The following is a 15243-nucleotide window of genomic DNA, read 5'->3' on the forward strand; positions in this document are numbered from 1 at the left end:
GGTTGCATATGCTTTGTCTGTTGCAGAAGAAACAAGTGAAGTTGGTGAGTTTACTTCCTACTCAGATGCAGTTTCTTATGATAATTCCGCTAAGTGGTTGATTATGATGAATGAAGAAATTGAATCTCTCCATCGGAATAGAACTTGGGATCTTGTAAAGCTTCCTTTGGATAAGAAAATTTTTGGATGCAAATGGGATATCATTGATGAGAGAAAGGTCCTTGTTCAGAAAATTCATACGAAGGACGATTCAGCTGATATGCTTACGAAGCCTCTTCCAATTTACAAGTTCAAGTAGTGCTTGGACTTGGTTGGTGTTCATTGTTGGTGATTGCCCATTGGGGCTTTTATGAAGAAGGTGGAGCAAGTTTTGTTGGGACATGCCAAGGTGGAGATTTGTTAGTTTGGCAAGTCCCATAGTCCCATATCGGGAAAATCAGACTTGTTGTCTCGTATTGGAACTATAAATAAGGGTCTGAGCTTTGAAGTCAGATGCACCACAAGTGGCACCACAAGAAAAACCTAAGTGTTTGCTTTGGGTTTAAGTCCACACTTAGTTAAATAGTTTGGGCTTATACTTTGGGTTTTTTCTTGTTTAGTATTTTCGGGTGTTTTATGGCCTAGGAACATCTTCCTAAGGCATTTGTAATAGTCTCTTTTATAGTAGTAATTTGCTCCTCTTTCGTCCGTAGATGTAGGTCAAAGTCAATTGACCAAACCACGTAAATCTGGTGTTCTTGTCGCTTTTATCTTTTAGCTTTATTATCTTTGTTGTGTTGCCAAAATTATCTTGTGGTAAATTTCCTAGGGCTAGCTCTAACACAACCTCTTGGAGTGGAAGGGGGAGGTAAAAAAAAATGGAGAAAAAGACCTCCCAAAATGAAAGGGGGAGGTCAAAAATTGGAAAGGAAATAAACTCCCGAAGCAAAAGGGAGAGACCGAAGAAACAACAAAGAAAAAAGAAAGGACCTACTAAATCAAATCCCCAACGGTAGACCCCTACTCCTGCTATGATAGACCCCTACTACCACTATGATGGTCGACACAAAATCCGTCATGGCAGACCCCTACTCCAACTATGACGATCGAGGCAAAATCCGTCATGATGGACTCCTACTCCCGCTATAAAGGTCGAGGCAAGATCCGTGACAGTGGACCCCTACTCTTATTATGGTGGTCAAGGCAAGATTCACCACGACGGACCCCTACTCTCACTACGACAATCAAAACAAATCTGCCATGACGGACCCCTGTGGTAGTCGAAGCAAGATCCACCAAGACGAGCTTTATACTTGTTACGACAAAAACCTGCTATGATGGATAAACTCGATACCAACGCTCATGAAAAACCATCATGAGAAGCGTGAAGCTGCTACATAGCAGCACCCTTAACTCGGCACACCCAAATGAAGCAAAGCCATGAATCCAAATGATGTGCCTTGAAACCCTTACTCAGGCCTCGAAGCACGTCTTGTAGAGGGGACAAATGATAAGGAAAATAACAGCGTTGCCAACTCACCCTATCACCTGAACTAAAGAAGCCACCTCAACCGCAGTTAAGGAAAGGCCTGCATGCACGTATTGAAGCTAGATGACATGATGCAATTTCCCCAACCCTACCTTCCAGATAAACAACGCAAGGGGCCATCTCCTACCTATCTCAAACATGCCAAAAGCCATGACAAAGCATATCATCACAAACACCCTACCTTTACGTCGTCCTTTAGAGGACATGCTTGTCAGTTACCACCATCAATGATCCCCTTGTAGGGTAAGATATGCCCTAACCCATCGTTGGCTTCACGCCACCGACTGGTCAGGTATAAGACCTAAGCCTCTAGATCAAATGGGGGTAGGCAATCTCAGCTCTACTAAATCCCCTCCACCTACTCTACTGACTTGAGTGTCAAAGGAGTTGGATTAAGACATTCCCCGACACCAACTACTTGTGCAGGGCATAAGCGTGTCGAAGGAGCACCTCGAAGCGATGCTGAGCACTTCCAGACAAGGCCAAGATGCCTCTCGAGATGATCCCGAACTTCCCTCAAGAGACAAATCACACCTTGAGATGACCACGAGTCAATCGCCTTAAGCCAACAATGCCTCGAGAGTCCATTTGTCATCTTAACTACTCGCTCGAGCCGTCTCATCCGCCCTGACAGGAACCCCAGGACAGATCCGCATCTTCAAGATTGAACTACACCATGTTAACTCTTCGGTCAACGATACCATGGCAATAAGAAAAACAAAATAAGAATAAAAATTAAAAATTAATATGTTATTAAATTGATATACAAATTCGTACCCATAAATAGAGAAGCTATTTTCATGATTTAAATTTTAGTTGTGTAGTTCACAATCATATACTCAATCACAAATTTTGCCTACTCCTCAATTATCCCTCGGCGACTCAGTAGAGGAGTGAACGAACCACCCATGATGGCCGGTCGACCTCTATGATACTAGAGTACTTGTCAATTCAATAGAATTTCTATCACTGTGTATCAGTGATGGGTTGGTCTCTAGATGATAATGGGAGAGTTTGTGCTCTTAACTAGTGCATGACCCACACTAATCGACCATGGGAGGTTCCAAGACAAACCACCTCTTGGAACCAATGCCTCTTGCACTTAGCCTGGCTAAGGGTATGTATCTGAGGCCTATTGAGGACCTCTTGTCTGATGGCCATAAGGATTTGGCCATGGTGAGTAGTCATATTCTTCCTGTTTAACTCCCCTTCAAAGTTTGCGCAAACTCAAGGTTGACAGTTGCAGCATTAGCAACTCATGACCTTTATCCTCAACCAAGCTCGAGACTCGACAGTGGTGATAGGGAGCCTCCTTAAAGGGCAACGTCCCTCAAAAGGGAGTGGGATGACATAGTTGTTGTGAAGTCCCAAGCTGAGGAAGAGTCGACCTAGTTTTGGACTTGGCTCAGCAAAGTCGAGCGTGAGTTCGAGGTCAAGTCTTCAGCCTCACGAGAGCCGGAGGCAGAAGCTAAAAGGGTGATGAAGGCAGAGGCGACTCGAGAGTACCATCGAGCCTTGGATGCTGAGGTGGGGGTGGAGCAACTTAAGCGGGAGAACTCAATCCTTAAAATAGAAATCAGCAATGTCTGGTGCATGAACGAGCAATGATTTGGTAGCCAAGGAAGTTAGCAATTGGGAGGCCAAGGTGGAAGCCCAAGGGGTGAAGAAGTACAAAGCCTTGAGAGACTTCAAGAAGGGTCTAGCAAGGCTGAGGCATAACTCCTTAGCCTTTGGCTATGACCTTGCCATGTCTCGGGCCAAGTACGATCACCCTGACAATGAGCTCCCTGAGAATCCGATTGACAAGCGCCCCACCAACGACGAGGTCATGATCAGCTCAAGTGACATCATCGACTGAAGTGAGACAACCATCTATGTGGAGGGAGACATTGCTGAGATCGACAACAAGGTCGCAGGAGGGGTGCTTGCTGAGGAGGGATTGCTAGATCTCGAGGAGCCAACTGTTAGGATCAAGAGCACTAAGAGGGGGGGGTGAATTAGTGCAGCGGAAATCTTTCAGCGATTTAAAAACGAAAGCTGTGTTTGTCCGATAAAAACGATTTCGATGTAAAAGCCGATTCTAAGATTACTTAAGATTAAGCGCAGTTTACGTCTAAGCACAGTTTACGTCTAAACTGAGTTTGCGTCTAAATACAGTTTGTGTCTAAACGCAGTTTTGCGTCTAAACACAGTTTTACGTCTAAACGCAGTTTTGCGTCTAAACTCAATTTACGTCTAAACGCAGTTTTACGTCTAAACGCAGTTTGCGTCTAAAAGTAGTTTACGTCTAAAACACAATTTTATGTCCAAACACAGTTTGCGCAGTTTGCGTCTAAACACAGTTTTGCGTCAACACTCAGTTTACGTCTAAACGCAGTTTTACGTCTAAACGCAGTTTTACGTCTAAACGCAGTTTGCGTCTAAACGCAGTTTTACGTCTAAACGTAGTTTTACGTTTAAAAGAAGTTTACGTCTAAAACACAGTTTTATGTTTAAACACAGTTTGTGCAGTTTCCGTTTAAACATAGTTTTACGTCTAAACGTAGTTTGCGTCTAAACGCAGTTTTACGTCTAAACGTAGTTTGCGTCTAAAACAGTTTCAAAGAGATCTAAACTTAGAAGCTGGTTCATAAAAAGCGCAGAAGACAGTTTTGCAGAATCAAAACACAAACGTAAGCTGATCGTACGAAAAACACATATTTACGTCTGAATGCATATTCGAAAAGATCAGCACTTAGAACTTGTTCGTAAAGGCACAGAGAGCAGTAGTTATGTAGGAGGTTTGCAGTAATGATAAGGTACTCGAAATAAAAGCAAACCAGAGATTTAGAGTGGTTCGGTCAGTCTTGACCTACTCCACTTTTGGCTTCCTCCTCCGACGAGGTCACCGACGTCAACTAGCTGCCTTCCTTCAATGGGCGAAGGCCAACTGCCCTTTTACAATTTCACTCCTTTTGATGGGCTCAGGAGACAACCCTTACAGAACCTTTCTCTCCTCTCTTTTACAATTCAGAAGCTTAAAGAACAGAAGGAGGAGACTTAAAGGCTTTACAACAATTTTGAGCTCTTAGAATCACAGAAAGAATCAAGATTTTGGTGTAGGTCTGTGTTATTTCTGTGCTGAATGGGTGGGGTATTTATAGGCCCCAACCCAGTTCAAATTTGGAGCTTAAAACGATCAAATCCCGGAATTCCGGGATCAGGCGGTTGCACCTCCTGACTGGAGCGGTTGCATCGCCTGGCAGAGCTCGAAGACTAAGCCCAGGCGGTTGCACCTCTCTGTCAGGGGCGGTTGCACCGCCTGAGTCTGGCTCGGAGACTGAGCCCCAGGCGGTGCCACCTCTTGACTAAGGCGGTTGCACCTCTCTGCCAGAGCTCGAACACCGAGCTCAGGCGGTGCCACCTCTCTGTCAGGGAGGTTGCACCGCCCAGTCTAGTTCGAAGACTGAGCTCAGGCGGTTGCACCTCCTGGCTGGGGCGGTTGCACTGCCCAGTCTTGTTGGGAGACTTAGCCCAGGCGGTGCCACCTTCTGGCCTAGGCGGTTGCACCTCCTGGTGCAATCAGGGTCCGAATGGTTAGCTCCATTCGGCCCAATTTCAATCTTTTCAGGGGCCCAATTGCCCCAAGATTAAGCTAATGGGATCACCTCCCATTTTCCAACTTAATCAACATACTAACTACGATTAAATCTAAGACAATTTCTGCAGCTTTGCTCCGATGCGTCAATCGCTTCTTCCGGCGAGTTTCCGGCGAACTTCCGTCGATCATCCGATGAACCCTCGGTGATTCTTCTGCGGACTTCCGGCAAACTCTTGGACTTTGCGACGATCCACTTGGCGAGTTCCGACGAGCTTCGCTTGGCAAGCTTCTGGACTTCTCGGATCTATTCTTGCAGAACCTCCGACGACCGTCCGAACTTCCGTCGAACTCTCGAACTCCCAACGTGATCATGATCTTGACTCCGGCGCAACTCCTGCTGCTTGTCTAACTTTCATCGTAGTTAATCCTGCACACTTATCTCAACACATAGATTAGACAACAAATGACAATTGACTTCATCATCAAAATCCGAGATTCAACAATCTCCCCCTTTTTTATGATGACAATCAATTGATAATGGAGTTATCCTTAACTCCCCCTGTCTATATGCCATAGTTGAGATAAGTCAACCTTGAATTCACGACCTAAGAATTCAAGTGACGTATTGATAAGTTAGATCAGTTAAACTTATCAATACTCCCATCATGATACCCATCATGATGTTTCTCTTCAAGAATGATGTCAAGGCTTGACATACATCATCAAGTTTGTATGATTGTGTTTGTAACTATTCATCATGTAATTTGAACATTATCATATAAAGCTGTGAAGCACTATTACATGATGCACACATTTGAAATATTCTAGCAAGTTTTGCATTTTCTTCACATGATAAGATATCAACTTTAGCATATGTTCATATATCTCTTGGTGATGCAAGGATGGCATAATCATAGCAGTGTTTATAGCATCACTCATAGTATTTTTAATCATGGCAGTGTTTATCAATTCATATGTTTCTCCCTCTTTGTCATCAACAAAAAGTATGGTAATTGTGATACCAGGAAAACAATATTAGCAAGCTTATAGAGGAATTTTACATAGATTGCTTTGAAAACTTTTTCCCCTTTTTGTTATAATCCATTTTACCCGCAAAGATATTACAGGATGAAATACATGCACAGGAATCACTTTATCAGATTTATTTCAGAAACTTATGAAAGTGTACGAATAAATCTGTTTTATAGCATTCGAACAAATAAGATGCATTTGGACAAGATTTTGTTACAGATTTTCACATATAAACATGGCAATCAAGTGATCTGATCATTCAATATAGTCCAAAAAATAATTTTAACAAATTCATCTATTCGGACATATCAACATTCCTAATTCTCTTTTAATGAAATCAAATTGTTCTTCACTTAGAGGTTTTGTAAAAATGTCAGCCAGTTGATGTTTGGTATCAATGAACTCTATGGTTACGTTATGATTAGTGACATGATCTCGTATAAAGTGATGTCTAATATCAATATGTTTTGTTCTTGAGTGTTGTATAGGATTTTTAGTTAAGCATATTGCACTCGTGTTATCACATTTAATAGGAATATCTTTAAGATTAACTTTGTAATCTTCTAAAGTGTTTTTCATCCATACAACTTGTGCACAGCATGCACTTGCTGCAATATATTCAGCTTCGGTTGTTGATAGAGCAACCGAGCTTTGTTTCTTAGATGACCAGGATACAAGGGCATGTCCTAAAAATTGACATGATCCTGATGTGCTTTTTCTATCTAGTCTACAACCAGCGAAGTCCGCATCAGCATAAGCTGTTAGCTCAAAATTTTCTGATTTTGGGTACCATAATCCTATATTTGTGGTTCCATTAAGATATATAAGTATTCTTTTGACTGCTTTGAGATGAGATATCTTAGGGTTTGATTGAAATCTAGCACAAAGTCCTACATTGAACATGATGTCTGGTCTGGTGGCAGTGAGGTAAAGTAAACTTCCTATCATACCCCTATAAGTCTTTTGATTAAAGCTTTCTCCACTTTCATCAATTTCTAACTTAGTAGAGGTGCTCATAGGGGTGTTAATAGCCTTTGAGTTGTTCATATTAAACTTTTTTAATAAATTCATAGCATATTTTGTTTGACTAATAAAGATGTCGTTGCTTAATTGTTTAATTTGTAAACCTAAGAAGAATGTTAATTCTCCCATTAAGCTCATTTCGAATTCAAGACTCATGGTTCTAGCAAAAGATTCACAGAGAGATTCATTTGTAGAGCCAAAGATAATATCATCAACATAAATCTGAACAATGAGAAAATTATTTTCAAAATTCTTGATAAATAATGTAGTATCAACTTTACCTTTTGTGAAGTTATTTTCGATAAGAAAAGAACTAAGTCTCTCATACCAAGCCCTTGGGGCTTGTTTTAAACCATAGAGAGCTTTAGTTAATCTAAACACATGATTAGGGAGGCTATCATTTTCAAAACCAGGAGGTTGTTCAACATAAACTTCTTCGGAGATAAAGCCATTTAGAAAAGCACTTTTAACATCCATTTGAAACAACTTAAAATTATTACTGCTAGCGTAGGCAAGGAGCATCCTTATGGCTTCCAATCGAGCCACAGGAACGAAGGTTTCTTCGTAATCGATACCTTCTTCTTGGTTGAAACCTTTGGCCACTAATCTAGCCTTATTTCTAACCATGATACCATTTTCATTTTGCTTGTTTCTGAAGACCCATTTAGTACCAATAACTAAATGGTCATTTGGCCTAGGAACAAGCTTCGACACTTCATTTCTCTCAAATTGATTTAATTCATCTTGCATTGCGATAATCCATGAATCATCTTTCATGGCTTCATCAATGCATTTGGGTTCAATTTGGGAGAGAAAGGCGGCATTCGCACAAAAGGTTTTAAGAGAAGATCGTGTTTGAACCCCCTTTGACGTGTCTCCTAGGATTAGCTCCTTAGGGTGAGCATCTACATACTTCCAATCCTTGGGTAAGGATATTTCGGAAGTGGATGCATCCAGGTTGTTAGTTGGAGAAGGGGTTTCATTTAAATTCAAGGAATCAAAATTAACATCTTCATCAAGATCATTTTTCGTGATTTCGAAAATCTCATTGAAAACAACATGAATGGATTCTTCAATAATTAGAGTTCTTTTATTGAAGATACGAAAGGCTTTAGAAACTGTAGAATAACCAAGAAAGATTCCTTCATCGGATTTAGCATCAAATTTTCCTAAGTTGTCTTTTTCATTTAAGATAAAACACTTACACCCAAAGACTTTAAAATATGAAACGTTGGGTTTTTTATTGTTCCATAACTCATAGGGAGTTTTGGTTAGTAGAGGTCTCACTAGAACTCTATTTAAAATGTAGCATGCAGTATTTACGGCTTCGGCCCAAAAATATTTGGGTAGGTTGTGTTCATTCAACATGGTTCTTGCCATTTCTTGTAAATTTCGATTTTTTCTTTCTACAACTCCATTTTGTTGAGGGTTTCTAGGAGTAGAGAAATTATGGTTGTATCCATTGAGTTCACAAAATTCCTGGAAATCATGGTTTTGAAATTCACCACCATGATCACTTCTAATTGACGAAATCATAGAACCTTTCTCATTCTGAACGAGTTTGCAAAACTTGGTAAAAGATCTAAGGCATTCACTTTTCTGTTTTAAGAAGTAAGTCCATGTGTATCTGCTATAGTCATCCACGATGACGAAAGCGTATTTGCTACCTCCTAGGCTTGATGTGGAGATGGGTCCGAACAAGTCCATATGGATCAATTGTAAGGGCCTAGAGGTGCTTATTTGATTTTTAGATTTGAAGCTACTCTTAATTTGTTTACCTAATTGGCAAGCATCACATACATTATCTTTGATGAACTTGATATGAGGAATTCCTCTTACAAGTTCTTTGGATGATATTTGAGTGATTAGCTTCATGCTAGCATGACCTAATCTTCTGTGCCATATCCAAGCATTCTCATTTAAAGCAGAAAAACATATTTCATTACATAAATCATTGATGTCAATAGTGTATACGTTATTTTGTTTTAATGCAATCATAGATATGTTTTTGTGTGGTTTTTCAATGATGCAAGCATTAGATTCAAATCTGATAATATATCCTTTATCACACAATTGACTAATGCTCAAGAGGTTATGTTTTAGACCATCAACTAGCAAATCAACTTCAATAGAGAAGTTGGATTTATTACCTATGGTTCCTTTGCCAATGATTTTACCCTTGTTGTTGTCTCCGAAGGTGACATATCCTTCGTCTATGCTAGTGAGCTTAGAGAATTGGGATGGATCTCCGGTCATATGCCTTGAGCATCCACTATCAAGGTACCATCTCTTGCTCCTAGCTTGCGATGGTTTAGTTTTCTACAAGAAAGGATGATGTTTAGGTACCCATTTGCTTTTGGGTTCCTCACAAATAGATCTACATTTTCTATCATGTTGCATAGAATTTGTCATGGTTCCTTTAGGAACCCAAATCAATTTGTTTGGACTAATTTTCCTGAATGGACAATAATGCGTCCTGTGTCCAAACTTGCAACAAAAATTGCATTTGCTTTGATGTCTAACATGTAAGATGGGGCCTTTTACAAAGGTAGTTGGATTTTGGTGAGAACTCCTCACAAATCCAATCCCACTTCTTTTGGGAACATGACCCTTGTTTGTAAGGATCATGTTTAATGACTTGCTACCAACCTCGAATTTCTTCAAGGTGTCCTTAAGTAGCAAGTTTTCTTTTTGAAAAATTTTTAGATCCTGGCATTTTATGCATGGGTTTAAACTATCACTATGTTCAGCATTTAACTTATCAAACTTGTAAATAAGACTATCATACTCCTTTTTTAGCAATTTGTATTTACCACTAATAGTCTTACACTCATCAAACAATTCATGGAAAGCATTTAATAATTCATCGAATGATAAATCTGCATCTAATGAATTTGTTACCTCGTCTTCGATGGCCATTAGGGTGTAATGAGCAACTTGCTCGGTGTTAGTCTCCTCTTCTTCGGACGCGCTCGAGTCGTCCCATGTTGCTTGAAGCGCCTTCTTCTTTGATGTTCTTCTTTTGACTTGGGGACAATCACTCTTGTAGTGTCCCTGCTTTTTGCATTCATAGCAGATCACTTGGTCCTTCTTGGGTTCAAGTTTATTTTTCGCATCATTCTTAAACTTGTTTCTTTTAAAGAACTTTTTAAACTTTCTTGTTAAAAGTGCCAAGTCATCATCACAGTCCTCATCACTTGAGTTTTCTCTCAAGTGGCATTCAGAAGTTTTGAGTGCCATATCCTTCTTGTTCTTTGGAAGGATGTCTTCTTGCTCTTCATGAGCTTTACAAGTCATTTCGTAGGTCATTAATAACCCGATTAGTTCTTCAAGAGGGAAGTTGCGCAGATCTTTTGCCTCTTGAATAGCAGTGACTTTAGGATCCCAACTCTTAGGAAGGGATCTTAGTATCTTATTAACAAGCTCAAAATCAGAAAAGCTCTTTCCAAGTCCTTTTAGACCGTTGACGACATCAGTGAAACGGGTAAACATGTCGCCAATGGTTTCACTTGGTTTCATCCGGAAAAGTTCGAAAGAATGTAACAGCAAATTGATTTTTGACTCTTTTACTCTACTTGTGCCTTCATGGGTCACTTCGTGTGTGTGCCAAATATCAAATGCAGTTTCACAAGTTGAAACACGGTTAAACTCGTTTTTATCAAGTGCGCAAAATAAGGCATTCATAGCCTTTGCATTAAGAGCGAAAGCCTTCTTTTCTAATTCATTCCAATCGATCATTGGAAGAGAAGACTTTGAAAATCCGTTTTCAACAAGGTTCCATAGTTCAAAATCCATAGAAATAAGAAAGATCCTCATTCGGGTCTTCTAGTAGGTGTAGTCCGTCCCACTGAACATGGGTGGACGTGTAATAGAATGCCCCTCTTGGTTTCCGACGTATGCCATCTCTCTTGGGTTTTAATCCGTTAGAGAGTTAACCTTGCTCTGATATCAATTGTTAGGATCAAGAGCACTAAGAGGGGGGGGGGGTGAATTAGTGCAGCGGAAATCTTTCAGCGATTTAAAAACGAAAGCTGCGTTTGTCCGATAAAAACGATTTCGATGTAAAAGCCGATTCTAAGATTACTTAAGATTAAGCGCAGTTTACGTCTAAGCACAGTTTACGTCTAAACTGAGTTTGCGTCTAAATACAGTTTGCGTCTAAACGCAGTTTTGCGTCTAAACACAGTTTTACGTCTAAACGTAGTTTTGCGTCTAAACTTAGTTTACATCTAAACGCAGTTTTACGTCTAAACGCAGTTTGCGTCTAAAAGTAGTTTACGTCTAAAACACAGTTTTATGTCCAAACACAGTTTGCGTAGTTTGCGTCTAAACACAGTTTTGCATCTAAACTCAGTTTACGTCTAAACGCAGTTTTACGTCTAAACGCAGTTTGCGTCTAAACGCAGTTTTACGTCTAAACGCAGTTTGCGTCTAAACGCAGTTTTACGTCTAAACGTAGTTTTACATTTAAAAGAAGTTTACGTCTAAAACACAGTTTTATGTTTAAACACAGTTTGCGCAGTTTACGTTTAAACGCAGTTTTACGTCTAAACGCAGTTTGCGTCTAAACGCAGTTTTACATCTAAACGTAGTTTGCGTCTAAAACAGTTTCAAAGAGATCTAAACTTAGAAGCTGGTTCATAAAAAGCGCAGAAGATAGTTTTGCAGAATCAAAACACAAACGTAAGCTGATCGTACGAAAAACACAGATTTACGTCTGAATGCAGATTCGAAAAGATCAGCACTTAGAACTTGTTCGTAAAGGCGCAGAGAGCAGTAGTTATGTAGGAGGTTTGCAGTAATGATAAGGTACTCGAAATAAAAGCAAACCAGAGATTTAGAGTGGTTCGGTCAGTCTTGACCTACTCCACTTTTGGCTTCCTCCTCCGACGAGGTCACCGACGTCAACTAGCTGCCTTCCTTCAATGGGCGAAGGCCAACTGCCCTTTTACAATTTCACTCCTTTTGATGGGCTCAGGAGACAACCCTTACAGAACCTTTCTCTCATCTCTTTTACAATTCAGAAGCTTAAAGAACAGAAGGAGGAGACTTAAAGGCTTTACAACAATTTTGAGCTCTTAGAATCACAGAAAGAATCAAGATTTCGGTGTTGGTCTGTGTTATTTCTGTGCTGAATGGGTGGGGTATTTATAGGCCCCAACCTAGTTCAAATTTGGAGCTCAAAACGATCAAATCCCGAAATTCCGGAATCAGGCGATTGCACCTCCTGACTGGAGCGGTTGCACCGCCTGGCAGAGCTCGAAGACTGAGCCCAGGCGGTTGCACCTCTCTGTCAGGGGCGGTTGCACCGCCTGAGTCTGGCTCGGAGACTGAGCCCCAAGCGATGCCACCTCTTGACTGAGGCGGTTGCACCTCTCTGCCAGAGCTCGAAGACCGAGCTCAGGCGGTGCCACCTCTCTGTCAGGGTGGTTGCACCGCCCAGTCTAGCTCGAAGATTGAGCTCAGGCGGTTGCACCTCCTGGCTGGGGCGGTTGCACCGCCCAGTCTCGCTGGGAGACTTAGCCCAGGCGGTGCCACCTCCTGGCCTAGGCGGTTGCACCTCCTGGTGCAATCAGGGTCCGAAAGGTTAGCTCCATTCGGCCCAATTTCAATCTTTTCATGGGCCCAATTGCCCCAAATTAAGCTAATGGGATCACCTCCCATTTTCCAACTTAATCAACGTGCTAACTACGATTAAATCTAAGACAATTTCTGCAGCTTTGCTCCGATGCGTCAATCGCTTCTTCCGGCGAGTTTCCGGCGAACTTCCGTCGATCATCCGATGAACCCTCGGTGATTCTTCTGCGGACTTCCGGCAAACTCCTGGACTTTGCGACGATCCACTTGGCGAGTTCCGACGAGCTTCGCTTGGCAAGCTTCTGGACTTCTCAGATCTGTTCTCACAGAACCTCCGACGACCGTCCGAACTTCCGTCGAACTCTCGAACTCCCAACGTGATCATGATCTTGACTCCGGCGCAACTCCTGCTGCTTGTCTAACTTTCATCGTAGTTAATCCTGCACACTTATCTCAACACATAGATTAGACAACAAATGACAATTGACTTCATCATCAAAATCCGAGATTCAACACCAACGTCATATGCACTCGATGCCCAGGGTCCACTCGACATACCCCCAACCACTGGCCAAAGCCCCTGTTGTCGTCGACGAAATCGAATTAGGGTTTGGTTCATCTATAAATATCTCATGCATCTTTGGGTTTTGGTGAAGGAGAACAAGATATAAGAAATACATTTGGTACTCCTTGGTTTCTCTTCTGAGGTGTCTAGAGTGAGTACTCTCTAAGGTTTCTAGAGAATGTGAGAAAAGAGTGTTAATTCTTCAGAATTTATATGAAAGGGTTTATAAAGAAATCATGCTTCGGATAACTCAAGGTCTTATAGTTGATCTTACATTTGGATGATTTGATTTCACATTGAATCTAAAGTGAGTCTAGACATGTAGTATGATAGATAATCATAAGAATGAGGAGAATTTTCAGGTAAAACATGAGGTATTTAGATTTTGATTAAAAAAATAATAAAATAATAAAATAAATAAAATAAATAAAAAGTTAAAATATGAAGTATAGAAAGAAAGCCCGTAAACATTGTCTTAAAAAAAATCATATCCCTACATGTAGAACGGATCAAGATTGGGTTCTATCCCAAGATTCAACTTGTATTATCCCCTAGAGCATAATTGTGAAGTGATTTGACTAGCTTTTTATACCAAAACAAATAGCAATACTGTTCTCTAAATTAGATTTATTAAGGGGTTTAGACTCTATTTATAGAGCCTACAAATGCCTCAAAAATTATCATATAAATGCATTTATTTAAAGGACATGTCCTTTCATATATAATCATCAAAAAATAATTTTAAAAATTTTTAAATTTTAATAAATTTAATCTAACAATCATCCACAAAACTTAAAACTTTTAAGATTAAAATTAAAATAATTAATAAACAAAAATAACAAAGTGGTTGCTCAACGCTTAACTTTCATATATAAAGTTTGAACTTCACTTAAGTAAATAGCTTTCATATAAACGAAAGGATGTGGACTAGGTCTTGAACTATATATTTTTTTATCCAAAGTTTTACTATTACACACACAATACATATAATTTACCACAAGGTTGCATGTTAATAAATGTGCATGAATCTTATTTTTTCATGTGAGCTTTTAGGAATTGCTCAATTCCTTATGATTGTATATAGATATCCTCGTACAAAAGTGTACCCCTATTAAGGGATATGTATAGAGTCACATCTTGCATAATATACAATTTCAAGTCTATTTAAGGGTTAAAACTCTTTTTTTACCGACACATCTTAGCAATAAGCATTCACTATAGGGATAGAGGTTGGGGTTAAACTCCACTCATGCACTAATGTATTGTTTATTCTTTATTTTTTAATATGCTCTTTTGATTAATCAATCAACTTACTATTAACATATTAAATCTTTTTTAAACAATTTCTTTTATAGAGGTTGAGTTCTTATCGTTCGATGATCCGCTAATGTATCCCCCCTCGATGATATAGGATAACAGACCTTTTATATTTATATCTTTATTAATGCTATCATGATGAATTATGTAGTCTTTTTTTTTTTTAATGTTTGGCGTCCATAGCAAGAATAAACTTATAATCATAAATCATATATTTAATTAATTGACAAATGTGTCCAAAATGTAAATAATAAGTATGCCAAGATACATGTAAACAAATTCATATATATACAAATAAGATAATTAAGGCCCCTATATTTTTAATAAAATTTAACATGAAAGAATTAATAATTTACTCATAATATTGAATATATAACTTAATCATTTGTATTTTTATAAATATTATAAAAAAATATTAAATAAGTTATATATTATCATTAACAAGAATTGAAATCCTAAAATTTTGAAAAATTAACATCTTAATCTTCATGTTTCGTAGCCCCATATTATTTCAAGAACATTTAGCATCTAACATTTTGCGTGTATAATTTTTCTTTTCATATGTGAATAATATTTCCATTCTTTTACATTTACATAAATAGAATATATCACACAGTATAT

The sequence above is a fragment of the Musa acuminata genome, chromosome BXJ1-7 (genome assembly GCF_036884655.1).
Source record: "Musa acuminata AAA Group cultivar baxijiao chromosome BXJ1-7, Cavendish_Baxijiao_AAA, whole genome shotgun sequence".
Lineage (NCBI taxonomy): Eukaryota > Viridiplantae > Streptophyta > Magnoliopsida > Zingiberales > Musaceae > Musa > Musa acuminata.